Below are 17,609 nucleotides of genomic sequence, written 5' to 3' on the forward strand. Positions count from 1 at the left end.
CTGCCGCCGCGCTACCAAGGTGTGTGTATCCAAAGGAATGCGCTTTTTCTCTCTCTCTCTCTCTCTCGCTCGCTTCTTCGCTCTTGCTCTCTCGCTCCTTCCCGCGGAGCTTGTGATACATACGTATATTTTCTATATATATGTATGTGTGTGTGAATATATATACAAAAGTGAACCGCGGCGGCGGCGTTTTTCGAACGCGCGCGGCTCGCGCAGGTATATATGTATAATAATAATATATACGCACACACACGCGCGCGAGACTGAAATTTTCTCTCTCTCTTTCTACTAGTACTACTACTACTCTATGCGTAGTAGCGTCCGCCGAGAGGTCCGTGTGGAGAACTACTGCGGCGCGAGTTTTACGTTTGTTGGCTTCGGAGCACCAACCAGTCGCAGTCGTCGCATATATATATATATATACATAAAATGCACACACAGCACACAACTCGGAGCATGAGGCACCTTGTTCCTCTCTTTATACCCCCTCTACTATGCAGGCCCCGTGTCTGTGTGTGTGTGCGTAATATACCGCGATTCCCTTTTACCTCTGCTGAAGGCCTATAATGCCACAGAGAGAGACGGAGAGAGAGAGAGAGAGAGAGAAAACCCTCCCCCACTGTAACGTCGTCGTCTCTTATAAGCCTCGCTATATACACTATACTATACGTATAGGCTCAGCCGGAGCTAACTCCCACCGTGTACGTGTCTATCTGTCTGTGTGTGTGTGCGTGAGAGAGCTATAGTGTGTATAGTCCACGATCGAATACCACCGCCGCCGTCGCCGCCGCTGCACATGGACATACACACGTGCGCGCACGTGTGTGTTCTTGCTCCGAAGTTGTGCTGCTGCCACCGCCGCCGCCGCGCAGGTATATACGTACACCTTACGCTATAGTATACACAATTCGCGCGCACACACATGTATTATATATATAAGAAAATATGCGTGCGTGAGTCAAGCCCGAGCGAGGATCATGCGGACTCGTATATATATATATATATATATGTATGAGCAACAACGCATACCGCAGAGGATACGAAAGGGGCTATTTTTAGAGAATTTCAAGTGCAATGTCTCGCGCGCGAGCGTATCGTAATTTATAATACACCTCTTGTGGGTGAGTGTGAGATGCATATTGTGTACTTATATATATCTACGAGTGGTTACGATTACCATACGAGAATAGAGATTTATAAGATGCGGATGTTTTTTTCGGTTACACTTTTTCGGTTATCTGTTATTGGGGCCGGGAAGGAAGAAGGAAATTGCGCGGAGAGTCCGTTGAACGTTTTTCAAAGATGTCACGAGTCTGCCACAAGTCGCGCGGCTGGGATTTAATGAATTTTCACACACACACGGGCGAGAGATTCGTTAAAATCAAAATTTGCGAGCGACCGATCGGTACCAACACGATGTAGAAAAAAATGGAGCAGGTTAAACGGGGGCTTTGTAATATACATTACAAAAACGATTCGTACACACAATAAAAAATAACTAAGAATACGCCGAAAATATATGGCCAACGCGCGTATACAGCAACTTCCTCCGCCACCACCAGCACCATCGGTGGAAGAAAATAAAGGAACTTGGCTCATTGTCAATTGGGGAAGAAGAAGAAGAAGAAGAAGAAAAAACCTTTTGCGCTCAAGTTAAGTTTCTTCTACGAAATTCAACGTTCATCCCTCCGCGTATAGGTATATACGTGTGCCGTGCGAACACACGATCGACTCGATCCTCGTTCCTATACATAAGAAAGACTCCGCGCTCACGGAATGTACCCCATGCGTACATAATATAATAATCTCTCTCTTCGACTTCTCAAACGGTCAGCCAAAAAAAAATAAAAACTATACGCGTCGAATCTAAATCATATTCGCTCCATTAATCATTACGATTTTTCGTCAACATACGACGATATTATTTCGAGCCTCGCGCGCGAACGGCACTCCTCGGAGCTTACACATTATATTATAGCATGCGAACGAAAGCAGAATTTTTTTTCATTTCCCAGGATCCGCGAGTATCTCTCTCGCGCGCTGACACATTACACGCAGCGTGTAATATACACGTCACACAGTAGGCAGTAGTAACGTTTCGCCCGAGAGAGTCACATACTCGTCGTCGTCGCATATTACGAAGAAGGATAATTACGCAATGTGCCGCGCACCAGAAGTGCACCGCACCGAGTCGAGCTTTCGGGCAAAATTGCATCGTAGACGAGATAGACACGACGTTATATATTACAACGCGGAGCAGTGACTTAATTTCACTCTTATACGGAGCAGCAGCAGCTGCAGCGCGCATTTTTCCGCGACGATAAAACTATATTTCGCCGATAGCGAATCTTTCAAAGTCGCGAGCTTAGTTTCAAGGCTACGTTCGATATTAATCCCTAACGATCTTTTGTCGCGCACGTGTGTGCTCCGCGTACAGTAGTACAAGATAGTAAAACGCGCACGCATCTATGCATATAATATATTTTAATTAAAGTCGCGTTGCTCTTGTACCCTATACCGCTGGAGCTGCTATGTATAAGCTCTTTAACGAGAAGAAAGTTTATCGTTTTTCAACGAGATCGCGCAGTTAGCCTATGCGTATAATCGCACGTGGGATAGGCGGCTGTTCGCCTGTATGATATATTATTACAATTTTGGGAGCAATCCTTGCTACTGCTGCTGCTACATGCACTTTTGCATGTTGCTTGTCGCTCGACACGTGAAAGTTTTCCAGCACACGTGCTTTTGTCATTGTTGTTGTTGCTTGTGCTCATTTTGGTACGCCACCCTCTGCGCTGCGCACACACATTTACAGAGGAACGTTTAGAAAGAAGCCCGGCGCAACGGGGACATTAATATACGTGTAATAATATAACTCTCGGCGTTTAATAGAAAATCTATTGTATACATGGCTACCGCCTCTATACACGATATCGTAACAAACGATTCTCTCGTCTCTCGAAGCCCAAGGTATATGTAATAAATATATCGCCTTTATATATATTACTTCCTTCTTTGTAATTAAATTTTTATCCGCTAAAACGGCTTGTGCTATCTCGCGCGCTCGTGGGTGTGTGTGTGTGTGTGTGCACTTCCGCGTCTTGTCATCTTAAGCCACCAATTATCTATATATATATAAACAAGTCTGCGTGTGTATGTACGCGCGCATCGCTGCCGTGTGTGGTATGTATATCAACGAAGCGTGTTAAAAAGTATAACGTACGCGTGTGTGTGTGGAGGAGCCTCGCGGTGCGGCGCAAAAAGTTACGGGATTTTTTTCTTTCTTTTTTTTTACTCTTCTCGACCGAACTGCAGTCAGCGTTGTATACAGTATGTGCGCAATCTTATCTCCGTATAGCGAGGCGAGGCAGATACGTATGGGGATTAAAATCGAAGAGAGAACGAATAAATTCGTACGTATTATTATTTAGCCGGGTTTATTGAACGAGTGTCGCGCGGAATGACTCTTCGTTCTCGCTGCAGCAGAAAAAAAATATAGAGCTAATCGCATTATATATACGCGTGTCGATGGTGTAAAGCGAGAAGGTAGGAAGATACTCTAACGTGTCTTGGCGCGCACATAACGTATATATAATAATATAACGCAAAGTCAACAACGCGCAACAACAACAACAACAACGACGACAACGACGAGAGACACATAATGAAAAAAAAAAAAAAAGAAGAAGAAAATCCTCTCTTTCTCTCACTTCCCACGCGCAAAAGCCTTAAAGTAACAGAAAAGAAGACACGACGTTAAGGTAAACGAAGGCATGCACACATAAGACGAAACCGGACTCCTCTCTCGACTGCCGGCCGCAGCGACAGAGAGAGCACCTCGCATGCGCCAAGAGAGCGAGCGCGAAACATTATTTTGGTTTCTTAGTATTTTCTTTCTATTCATTTTCCTATATGTTTCTCAACTTTAGTTAGCCACAGCGCAGAAGAGACAACGCGCACAACGTGTGTGTGTGTGTGTGTGTGTGTGTGTGTGTGTGTCTAAGGTCTTTAGAGGCTTTTGAGAGTCTTGTCTCCTCCTCTTCTTTTTTTTTACTTACGTTTTTTATTTACCATTTCGCAGAGACAGAGCGAAAAGCACCGGATTTGCGCTCGGATGCATCATTACGTGTACCGGCTCGGTCGAAAAACGGCCGTTTCTACTGCAGCTATAATTCCTTATCTATACGTATCGAAGTAATTGTGTACGCGCTAATACCGTAATGTATATGAATCATCTTCAAATAGTCTTATCGGAGAGATGCCATACTAAAAAAATTCGCCTACATACCTACATACTCGTACCGGTATACCGTACGAGTATATAAATGCTGAATCTTGCAACGGGGACTTACATTCGTACCGAGAAAATAAAAAAAAAAATAATAATATCGACCGATAAAGGAAGAGAAAGAGAGAAAAAAAACCATATCACTCGGTTGATTTGCATTGTACATATATACGTATATATACGATGAGAGATTGCGCTGTGTATACGTGCGAACGTCGGTGCGAAAAAGTGGTGTACATTCGCACAGCTGCATCGAATGCCTGGTCAGCAGCGGCGTCGAGACGACGAATAAAAAAAGTAAAATAAAATGTAATATAAAAAGACACCGGATGTACGCGAAGGTATCAACTTCGTTAGAAAATATAGGCGCTATAAATATATATGGCAAGGAATATAGCAGACAACAGGTGGAATTATCAATTCGAAGGTGTCGACACACTTACGTTGTATCTGTATATGCTATATATCTGTCACACGGCACCGCGACGTGTGACAATTACGCCTAATTGAATTCGATATATTATAGCCGCCCGCGTGAGGTTACTTTTATCAACACCCGAAATCGAAAAAATGCGCGTACATTATACGTCTCATCTTTTTTTCCGCAACATTTACCTGCAACTGAAACAATTGACGGGCAGCACGCGATCGACGTAAGTCCAGCAGTCGAGATCGGAGAATCTCGCCCAGCAGTCGTCGCAGGCGGGCCTGACCCGCTCCCAGCCGCTGCTCAGTATCGAAGCCATATTTATTTCTATATATACGCTATCGGGGGCTCGCGTTGCGGCCTCCTTTTTTTTTTTTTTTTGCTGCCGCTGCTCTCTTTATATCACTCTCTCGTTCTATTCGCGCGCTCGCCCATATATTATGCAATTTTTTTACACCCAATCGCAGACACTCGTCGCGCACACATGCACTGGCACTTGTGGATTTTTACACGCTGTGTGCACACACGCACACAAACACAGAAACTCACTTGCACCGTATGTTGTTTTTTCTCCTTCGTCGCCGGCGCGATTATCGCGCGATAAAATGACTCTCGGCTCTCTTTTTTTGCTTGGCGAAAATGAGAGGAAGACGCACAGGATAAAAAAACAATACACACACACGGATGAAAAACGATATTTACGTATTTTATATAAATAAATATATATCTATGTATACAGCGCTCAGCAGCGGCAGAGTCAACTGGAGAGCAACGGCGGTGCTGCAGAGCTGCTCGTCGTTGACGTATGTATGTATTATCGTACGTGTGTGTGCAGCAGCGGGTCACACTCGGAATGCGCACCGTATCGTATATATATTTTTCATTATCGCGAGTTGATATCAGAAATGAAAAAAAAAAAAAAAAAAAAGAGGCACAGGTCTGTGTCGCGCCGTTATCTATTATCGCGCGGCGTATTCTTCGGCTATATATACATGACAATGCTCTCTCGTAAGGCGCGCGCAGCGAGTAGAGAGAGAGAGACACTTGTATAAATTACCTATGTGTACTATTTCGAAGTGTGTATCGCGTTGTTAACAATTACGATGATACACGCATTAAAAATTCGAGAAAAGTAATATATCTCTAAATATACAATAATAGGTGCAACGATCGATATATCGTACATTATATAAATTGAGAAGTCGCATGCCACTTATATACATTACGGAGATAAGAGAGAAAGAGAGAGAGAGAGAGAGAGAGGCACTCGCTCCGAATCTTATCGCCAGTGTTAAGCGTATTATATACGTACGAAATGAAAGAGAAAAAAAGAATTATAGATGTAACGCAGCCATCGCCGCCGCCGCCGCCGCCCCATTATTACGAGCGCGATAATCGCGCGCGAGTCATTGAAAGATGCTGCGAGCGCATTATCGGCGATTTTAATATTTATAATACGATGATATATATAACGACGAAAAAGGGCGAGAAGCGCCCGAGTCTGAGTCATCGTTTCGTTGAGCTCCGACGAACGTGTATACGCTTATTTTTTTTTATTATTAAAAATAATAAATCATCTTTACGTCGTCTTATATGAAAACGCACTCATGGGCAGTGGCTGTGTGTGCATGCATGGGACAGACATAACAGCAGCAGTGGCAGCAGTAGCTGTTCGCCCCATGGTACAAGAGTTTCAATTGCCTATATACACCTACGTATAACATATATAAAAGCTCCACAAATCTCGTTTATACCTTGGCCTCGAGTTTTTACGAGGAAACGAGACGCCGCCGCCGCCGCCGTATTCGAGCACCCTCGAGTAAAGTAGTAGTAGTAGTAGTAGCACCGATGCAACGCTTGTGCTCACCCGTCTCGGAGCCGCATACTCCTCGAGTCTCGTAAATTTGCACTTGATGGCTGTGTTTGTGCCGCTGCTGCTGCTGTTGCACGCAGATCCGGGCGCAGGTATAAATCCTTGGCGTGCGTAAAGCGGCAATAGTACTGCAGTATAGGTGGCAGATAGGTATAGCGCATGGTAGTGCTTAGCGAGTCGTGACTCACTATGCTCTGCGAGCGCGAAACGCTCGGTTTGTGTTTAACCCCCTTCGACATATATATAATATTCACGTGTATGCGTACGAACACAGACAGGAAACAGGAAGTCAAAATCTTCCTGCCGCCTCGACGCGAAAAAATATAAAAAGAACGCGGAGAGAGAGAGAGAGAGAGGGTTAGATATTGTAATTTAATTTTTTCCACCTTTTTTTTTGTCAGCGTGGTACGCGAATTTTTACAATGTTTCGTATGGCGCGAAATATTGTATGTACGAAGAGCAAAATGTCTCGTAGCTATACTCGATGTATAGTCCCAATTCGATTTCTGACTCCGAAATTAACGCATCGTGCACTGACCGCTCCCATCGTTGCCACTATATACACTGCAACAACAACAGCACCAACACGCATCAGCACGTATGCATCATCGCATGTATACATATACATACGAGCGACAGGAAGCGCAGGTGCGCTGAAAAAAACAGGTAGGAGCCTCGGCTAACATACATATATAGAAGCGCGTGTGTGCGACGACGACGATTATTACTATTATTGTTATTATTAGTATAGAAGCGAGGAGCGCACCGACGAAACGGAGTGAGAGAGAGAGAGATGCAAAAAAAAGAACATTTTCCGTTTTGATTCGTACCCAAGTTTAAAAAGAACCCCAACTCGCGCACGATGATGATGTATACCTGCGTGTGCACAAGTGTATGTATATGCGAGCGCAGGTTACAGCTCGCTCACAAAGAGGGAGAGATCATCATAATATATATACCGAATTCATTTGTACACACGTACGCGCTATAATATGGGCTCATTGTAGGGCAAGAGGGAGAGAAAGAAAAAGAGAGGGACAGATTTGTTTGGTTGCTATACAATCATCGTATATATACACACACACACGACCGCACGTGCAAACAGACACACGTACCTACGTACGCTATAATACAACACTCGGCGGCGCGCGCAAGAGTTTTATTATATATTATGTACTCTATTCGTCGTAATCGCTATTTACGCTCTTTTTTCTTTTTTTTTTTCTTTTTTAACGGGGTGCGAATGGATTTTGATTTAATCGCAGGCAGCCGCGCGCAGCGCATCGTCATCGATCGTTCAAGAACAGATAGAGAGAGTTTTTGGGAAATTTTTTCTCGCTTCTCGCTTTTTTTTATCGAACAAAAAAAAAATCGTTCGTTTTATTCGATACGTATACGTACGTCAATGCTAACATGTGTGCGTCGTCGCACACAAGGTCAACGACTCGCGCTCGCAACGACGATTGACGGTTGCTGCTGCTGCTGCCTCTATATACACTCCCCGTTGAATTTTTTTTTCGTGCTCCAAACTCGTTGCAAATAAATACGTCAACATCGTTAAAAGTGATTGTTTTGCAGCGGAGCTGCTGCTGGAGCAACGACGACGACGACGACGAGAGCAAAAAATTAACGGCGCCAACGCCGGCCGCGTCGCTGATGCTGCACCATATATACCATAAGAGAGCAGCTCGGCTATAACAAGATTTTGCGCAATTCTCTCTCTCTCTCTCCTCCACCAGCGACGACGACGACCAGTTTTATTTCCATCCTCTCCTGTTAAAGGTACCTATCTACAGGGATGCTGCTGCTACGGCTGCACGTACGTACGTACGTACGCGATATTATTATACTGTACAGTAAATGGGCGAACGATTTTTCTCGTCTATTTTTTGTCGTTCAGGCTCGCCGCCTCGTGGTATGTGTGTACTTTTCAGCGCTATGGTTATAATAATCGCGAGGCGAGTTCGCCGCTACAACGTGTGTCCTTTTACGATATACGTATACCTGCAAGTTGCAACCGCGCCAATGAATTACATCAGTCGGGTCGCGTACGAAATTCAAACTACAAATGCATATATAAGATTTCGAGAAGAAAATTCTGCGCCGCTCGAGCAGCTCTCGCTGCGCGCATACATAAATGCAGTAGTAGTATATACAGGAACGCGCGTATCCATGGTCAAGGAGATGGGATATAGGCGTGTTGCGCGCCGCACACACACGCGCATATTATTTTAGCCGCATATACGTTGGCGGCGGCGGCTCTCTCGCTGCTGCTTCGAGAAAGGGAAAAATTCTTGGCAGTCCAAAGGCGCGCATCGAAGAATGAGAAAAAGAGACTTACGCCTCGTGCTGCTGCCATGAGCTGCTACCGCGCCGAGGAAAGGTGTATTATATAGGTAGCGTTGCGTGCCTCTTCTTCTTCTTTTTTTTTTTCATCATCATCATCATCATCATCATCGCGAGCTGTGTGTGTGTGTGTGTGTGTGTGTGTATGTGCACCATCGTCGTCGTTATACGTACGAAGAAGATTCTCTATACGAGCGTTAAGATCGTTGCGTGCCCCCACCGCGTGAATATATCAACGAGAGAAGAGAAAATAAACCGCGCGTATTATTGTTGCGTATAATACGAAAAAGAGACTTTATGTAGTAGCTGCGATCGTCGTCATCGCGGTGTGGATCGTTTGTGCGCGCTGCTGCTGCTGCTGCTGCTGCTGACTATCTGCTGCACCTGAGCTGAATTGTTTATGAAATGAAAATCCATGGATGAGCTCCGAGTCGAGACTCGGACACTTGGCATTGTCTCATCTATAGAGAATTTCAAGAACACAATGTATATATGCGCGCGACGATTCTTTCTTTCTTTCGTTATTATATGTATAGAGCTCCGAATTATCGATTCACCTCTCGTTCGTCCATCATATACACCTTCGTATATAAAACAAAGCGACGTATTATTCGCGATAGGCACGTTTTATGCGCGATACGATGTACACATTTACGCCCGTGACAAATTATCGCGTATTTATAATTCGCGTAATTTTGCGGTATAAATAGATGAAATTGGCCTTGTTGGGCGTTGTTCAGAAATCGGAATGATTAATATTCGGAAAAACATTTTTTCGGAAAATAATCTTTTAAAAGGGATAAAATTCGGAATAAAGAAAATTCGGAAATGTACAAATTCGGAAATATAAAAATTCGGAAACGTCAAAATTCGGAATAGAAAAAATTCGGAAAAAAATATTAGGAATAGTAAGATTTCGGAATGCGAATTTATGCGAATTTTTCAAAATAGAAACCGTCGGTACTTTATTGTAAACACGAAAGTTCAGGTTTAATTGTCTAGTAGATCAACTACGGACATATATGACTGTTGAGCTTACCACCGAACGGCGATCCTTGAGTTATGATTTAGGATCAATCAACGATGCAATCTATAATATTGTAATTTCAAGGACCTGGCGCCATCTATGCATCTATAATTCACTGCAGCCGAATAAGATTTAAACTAAAAGTTTCGGCCAAATAAATAGTACCTTAGCGCAATTCTTTACGTACTGATTTTAGAGTAAATTTCCGTGCACGCACAGCGCCATAGTACATCTCGGTTTTTCCTTTCTTTCTTTAGTTTGTAAACAAAAAAATATTGAAATTTCGGCTTTTTTGTCTCTGATATTGTCAATAAACTCTAATGAAATAGTTATTAAAAGTGGTTTTTTGGGTTGCAATATAAACTTTCAAGCGGAGAAATTTTTATTCTTTGAAATTACCAATGAAAAACCAAAAAACAATCGTAATTTCGAAAAATTATGAAAATGATCTCGCAATCGTCTTCTAACTCAAGTCTGCCGTTGGTGGAAAGATAATATTCTTAATTACGATTTTTTCTTAGTTTTTCCTTGGTAACTTAAAAGAATAAAATTTCCCTGCTTTAGAGTATGTATTTCAACCTATAAAACCACTTTTAATTACTATTTTATTAGAGTTTATTGACAATATCACGGAAAAAAATCCGAAATTTCAATATTTTTTTATTTACATACTAAAGACTTTAACTAAAAACTGCTTCGATATTTCGATACACAAGGATTTATGTTTTCTCCAGATATTTTTTGTTTATTTTTTGACTGTACGGTAAACTAATTACAACTACTTTTACCAACCAACTTTAACATGTAAAGTATACAGGCGGTCGCTTTGTTTTGCCTCCAGGCAAATCAGCTGGTCGATTTTTGACCGTCACTGACGACTGTGAAAAAGCCCAATAAATCAGCTCGCTGTAGTGCTCGGCGCTCATGTCTGAGATCTGTCTCACTCTCGTGCTCGCTTGTTTTGCTCGCGCTGTACGAATACACACAACTCGACAACGGCACAGATCGTTTGGCTCACGCTTCGGTAGTAAATCAAAGTTCTTAGATAAAATAAAAAAAATGGGCGATAATTTTTCGATTTACTTTGAAGTAAATCCACAATTGGCTCAGAGAACCGGGTGGAGAATCAACAATTTGCTACTCAGGGACTATTTAAGGCTAAGAGGTAAGTAATATATATTTCAAGTAAAAATGTGCCATCGTTGACAGAAATTCTAAATAAACCCTATAATTTCTCTTCGTATAGCATGAAATGTAAATTATAAAACTCGAAAAATAGTCTTTTAATTGTATTTGTAATTGATTCTAGATAATGATGCCTGGGCTTGGAAATTTTGTCAAGTAAAATTTTCAATTGACGAAGATGATTATCTATACCGATCAATTGATGGCGTCAACTTGTGAGTAATACAGATTCATTTATCCACTCAGTTGTGTAGATTAACATTAACTAAATTTTGTAAAATTTTGATTTTTGCAGTACGCCAGTCAATCGGTGCGATGATGGTATAAAAGATCAAGACATTAATCAAGTAATATGCGATGTTACTTTTATAATCGAATGATGGTTAGAACAAAAAGTTGAATAAAAGTTTAAATAAAATATATTGGTTCAAAGAAGTAATATATGTTTGTTCATTTTAAAGTACCATGTTCCCTGATTATCCAATTTAACTTTTGAATACACATGTTTATAACAAAGAATTGAAGACACTTTGAAACATGGGTCTTCGATACCAAGTTTTCATAAATGTCAGTTTCAAGTATATGTTGACCGATAAGTAAAATTTTTATTTACATTACCCCAAACCCCAATGATATCAGGTGTTTTAGTCTTTATGGATGAATAAAAAATGATATTAATATCATTGGGGCTCATCGATACCAAGTTTTCATAAATGTCAGTTTGAAGTATCTGTTGACCGATAAGTAAAATTTGTAGTCATGTTGTGAATTCTCACCTGCCCCAATGATAAGAGGCTTCGCTAAGTTGAATATTTCTCAATTACATTTTGCATCACAGATTGAATATTATGTTCAACGATAAGAAAAATTTTTATTTACATTACCACAAACCCCAATTATATCAGGTGTTTTAGTCTTTATGGATGAATAAAAAATGATGTTAATATCATTGGGGCTCTTCGATACCAAGTTTTCATAAATGTCAGTTTTTAGTATATGTTGACCGATAAGTAAAATTTTTATTTACATTACCACAAACCCCAATGATATCAGGTGTTTTAGTTTTTATGGATGAATAAAAAATGATATTAATATCATTGGGGCTCTTCGATACCAAGTTTTCATAAATGTCAGTTTCTAGTATATGTTGACCGATAAGTAAAATTTTTATTTACATTACCACAAACCCCAATGATATCAGGTGTTTTAGTCTTTATGGATGAATAAAAAATGATATTAATATCATTGGGGCTCTTCGATACCAAGTTTTCATAAATGTCAGTTTCTAGTATATGTTGACTGATAAATAAAATTTTTATTTACATTACCCCAAACCCCAATGATATCAGGTGTTTTAGTCTTTATGGATGAATAAAAAATGATATTAATAAATAATATTCATCAATATTTATAGATAATATTACAATTCATTATTATAAACAAAAATGGTCCTTTGGGAAAGTATGAGTATGTCTCATTTATTTTATACCTTTATTCATAAGAGAAAAGTTATTTTAAGATTTATATTTATGATATTTCATATATCAGTGGGAATTCAAATGTAGTGAAATAAAAATTCTATCTATAAAAGTGCTCATATTATTTCAGTTTCAGCATTTTTTCATCCTTAAAATTTTTTCTTTTTCACGACTGTTATAAAACATAATTCATAAAATAATTTATTTTGTATCATAATTGAGGATTAGTTAAGCAAATGTAATTTTCCAATGCTTAAAAGTCAAAAAGAAAAAAAAAGAGAGAAAGAAAGAGAACATCGAGCAAAAAGGCTTGTGTCTACAAAGGCACATATCTTAATACATGTAAATATGCCTATTGAACGCGCGCGATGCGAGATTCTCTTGGGAAGGTCCGCGCGAAATATTGTTGAAGTTGGCGATGCTGCTCTCTCGACTAATAAAAATTCGCTCACTTCCGATAAGTTACGCAGAACACGAAACGCGATCGAACTTGCTCTCGTGAGTGTATAAGTTGCAACGGATTTTCTCGACGCGTAATAGCAAATTAAAAAAAGTGAATAATTTTTTGTGCGAAAAAATGCGATTCGAGAGTGTTTTCGATTACAATAGTAAGATGACTAACTTTTTTCATTGTCTACGAAAACTATAGAGTAAATAAATCATCATTTAATCATAATTTGCAGACATCGATGAAAAACCATGGGTCGTATATTTTCAATTTAGGGAAAAAGACGGCCTTGACGACTACGAAGGCGATGATGGAGCTGATGCGTCGAATAGCCAAATGCTACCTAAGGTCAAAACCATGTTAGATAAAAACGAATACCTTAGACTTCGAAATTGTACGTTTGAAAAAGCCGACACAAAGCCAGCTTTGGAATTTTTTCGGTCCCATTACGAATATGGCGATGGAAATAATTTGAAATTACTATTCATGGCCTTTGACGACATTCACTAGTAAGTAATGTGTATACTACTTGCTGTGATAACAAACGTGCAAATATATAACGAAACCTTCAATTTTAGTAAGAGAATAGAAGTTGAACCCGAATACATGACAAAGGAAAGACCATCAATAGAGAAACCAGTATTGGCTGAAGTTTCAGAGGAAGACAATTTTCATGGACAAATGAGCTATGAAAATGATAATATTCCAACAAGCAAAGAATCCACAGAGACAGGAAGCGATGAAAATGTAAGCATGAAACTTTTTATTAAAATGATTATAATGCATTGCATTGCTTATTAACTAAAACCACAATGAATATAAAGCCATTGTTCAGCTGACTATTTCTCAATTACAATTTGTTATGCGAAATGTAATACAATATTCTCCAGATTGATTTATTTGTAAAAACTTATATGTTTATTACAAAGAATCAAAGAACCTTTGAAACTTTGCTCTTCGATACCAAGTTTCCAAAAATGTCAGTTTCAAGTTTATGTTGACCGATAAGTAAAATTTGTAGTCATATTGTAAATTCCCACCTGCCCCAATGATATGAGGCTTCGCTAAGCTGAATATATCTCAGTTACATTGTGCATCACAGATTGAACATTATGTTCAACGATAAGTAAAATTTTTATTTACATTACCCCAAACCCCAATGATATTATCAGGTGTTTTAGTCTTTATGGATGAATAAAAAATGATATTAATATCATTGGGGCTCTTCGATACCAAGTTTTCATAAATGTCAGTTTCAAGTATATGTTGACCGATAAGTAAAATTTGTAGTCTTATTGTGAATTCCCACCTGCCCCAATGATATAAAGCTTCGCTCAGCTGAATATTTCTCAATTACATTTTACATCACAGATTGAACATTATGTTCAACGTTAAGTAAAATTTTTATCTACATTACCACAAACCCCATTGATATCAGGTGTTTTAGTCTTTATGAATGATATAAAAATGATATTAATATCATTGGGGTAGGTAGGAATTCACAATATTACTATAAATTTTACTTATTGGTCAACATATACTTGAAACTGACATTTATGAAAACTTGGTATCGAAGAGCCAAGTTCTCAAAAATTTCAGTTTTAAGATTAGGTTGACCGATATGTAATATTCATAGTAATATTGTGAATTCCCACCTACACCATCTATTGCAGATGCAATAATTGCCAATGTTTTAAATCCCGATGAAGTCGATTTTAATAAAACTAAATGGAAAAATTCTTTGATAGCAACGGTACGTTCATTACTTTGTATTATTATTTTCGCTGGCCGCCCATTAAGTGTAAATTCATATCATTTCATAGTATGGTATTTAATATTTTTTATTTAATAATAAATATCTTTAGTGAATACAAATAATTTTTTTTGAAGTTGTTACACATTTGAAACACTATTGTTCTTTGTAAACTAATTTGTAAACTAACCCTTCAGTAAAGGTTATACCAACTCCAGTAGGTTGTTCATCTAAGCTATGCCCTGTATGTGAATCAGGATTTGAAAAATTTAAGTGCTGGGTTACCATTGTTCAACATTGAGCTAAATTTATCAATTTCTATTAGTTATTGAATCATTTGTCAAAATAGCATAACAGGCCAAAATTGAAACATTATCATTAAAGGAGAGAAATACAACTTAAGCTGAATTTTGATAAATTACTTATTAAACTATCTTTACAATTGAACTGTTTTGTTAAATTGACACTTTTTGTTTATTTTCATTGTCATGTATTCCTTGCATAGTTCATATAGTTGAACTGACATGGTAAAAACTTGAAAACTTTATTCTTAGTTTTCAAAGGCGTAACCAGTATGTAGTACAATTATATTTTGTATTTTCAACTCTATAAATCCTCTAAATCTCATGGCTCCACATATATGGAATATAGCGGAAATCTAAATTGAAATAATGAAATCAATTTAATTCATTACATTACAATAATTAATACTCATAATCAGACTTGTGTGCTGCTTTATAGTGCTTAGATATGAATCATTTGGTGCCTCATTCAAGAAATTTATAAATTGTTCTTTTTTGAATGTCGATGGCTTTCTAAGCTGATGGTTATGAATTTGATGCTTTGTATAATAATGAAGTTAATATGACAATGCTTTATCAAAAATCCAAAGTGTACCAATAACGCATCCTCCCACCATGAATTTGTATCGTTTTGTTTCTTCAATAACCTAAATTAATCATTGCTAGCTCAAGTTGCTAATTGATTCTCATGAGTATTATGTGGTAGTTACATGAAAATTAAATGTAAACTTTGATATTTTCTTGATTTTGATGTTAAATTATATTTTGTCTCCTGTAAATTTAATTATTTCCACTAGTCCAGAATTGATATGTAATGATTTATGATTACAAAGTTCTATGCCGTTTAAATCTAAAGACATTTTCTGACTAATTGGAACATTGAGATCTCAAAAGCTTTCTAATAGTATTCTCCTCCACTTTGTGAAAGTACACTTGGAAACTTACAAGACAACAAATGCTTATCGCTGAAAGTCTTATGACTTATAACAGTTAATTCAAGTGCTTGTAAATATCTAACAGGACAAAGTACTTTCTATTGGGGTATTGAAAAAGGTTCTTATGCCTGTTTTCTAAAATAAAAATTTTTTTTACTTTTTCAGCTTAATACGATAAATAGAAATATAAAATTATTTAAGCCCCTTTTGACCCCTTCATAACAGTTTTTGAGTCTTGCAGATTAAATAAATAATTTTTTTTAAAATATGCTCTATATAAGTAAAGGAGAATGTTAGTAGAACATTTATGAGATCTCAATAGTTCCAATTGAACAAAAAATGCCTTTAGATTCATTCGGTACAAGATGTTTGAATCTTGAGTTATAAGTGCAGGATTCATCTAATTAAAGGTACTAAAAACATGTTTTTTTATGTAACAAGATTTTTAAAAACATAATTTTACATCAAAAACCATAAATTAAAAAATTTACATTTAATTTCCACGTTTATCTATTTAGGGGATTTAACTCTGGTCTGTTCCCTTTTATACTGTAAGTGATTCGTTAAATATAACAGATTTTGGGATCGAATCATGTCGCAAAATGTCTGTTTTTGAATGTAATAAAGCATAGTTCTCATAGAGCGATGTGCTTATATTTTTAACCGTGAGAGGACAAATCTGTCACAAGAACTATACTGCCAATGTTTTTCCGCATTTTTAATACGACCATATTTTTACGTTATAACGTTACATTATCAGATCCCAATAGAGTTTACGTACAAAGTGTAGAAATAAAACAAAGTGGGTATTCCCTGAATTAACCTATAGATGGTACAATAACTTAGCTTGAATGGATACACATTGCCAACTTACATGTTATGAAACTATGATATTGTATTATATGCGATATACGTTTACAGCGGGTGCCCCCCCCCCCCCCCCCCCCCCCCCCCCCCCCCCCNCCCCCCCCCCCCCCTCCAGCCCGATCTGGTCAATTCAATTCATGTCATACTTCTATAATAAAACAGTAACCTTGAAAATCGAAATGACGATGAAAATGAAAATTTTATTCAACTTATCATTATTATATTTGATATTTTATAAGCTAAAAAATGGAAATTGTAAGTTAAAGCTTATTTTATTGTGTTCAATGATCCTTTTTCATACGACAAGCCTATTAACAAATATGCGATTTTTATGTAGTACTATAAGACATAAAAGCTATAATTTTAAGCATTCATATTAGTTAGTTCTCTCAGCCGGAATCTGCTTCTGGTTTCATACGTGTCTCAACTAAAAGATGGGGGTGGGAGAGAGAAAATATAGCTAGTTTTTTTATTTAAATTATATAATAAATTCATTTCTGTTTTTTTCGCTTTTTATACCGTAAATGGCATCATAATTGAAATGATAAATTGAAAAATTTTACGTTTGTACTCAAATTCTTCTTATTATAACCAACTCTTGCGTAGATACGGAGGTTTTCTTTTAATCCGCTTTTTTAATAACTATTTTTTCCAGTCAATACTTTTCATAAAATAACACG

The sequence above is a fragment of the Trichogramma pretiosum genome, unplaced genomic scaffold (assembly GCF_000599845.2).
Source record: "Trichogramma pretiosum strain Unisexual culture from Peru unplaced genomic scaffold, Tpre_2.0 scaffold35, whole genome shotgun sequence".
Taxonomy (NCBI): domain Eukaryota; kingdom Metazoa; phylum Arthropoda; class Insecta; order Hymenoptera; family Trichogrammatidae; genus Trichogramma; species Trichogramma pretiosum.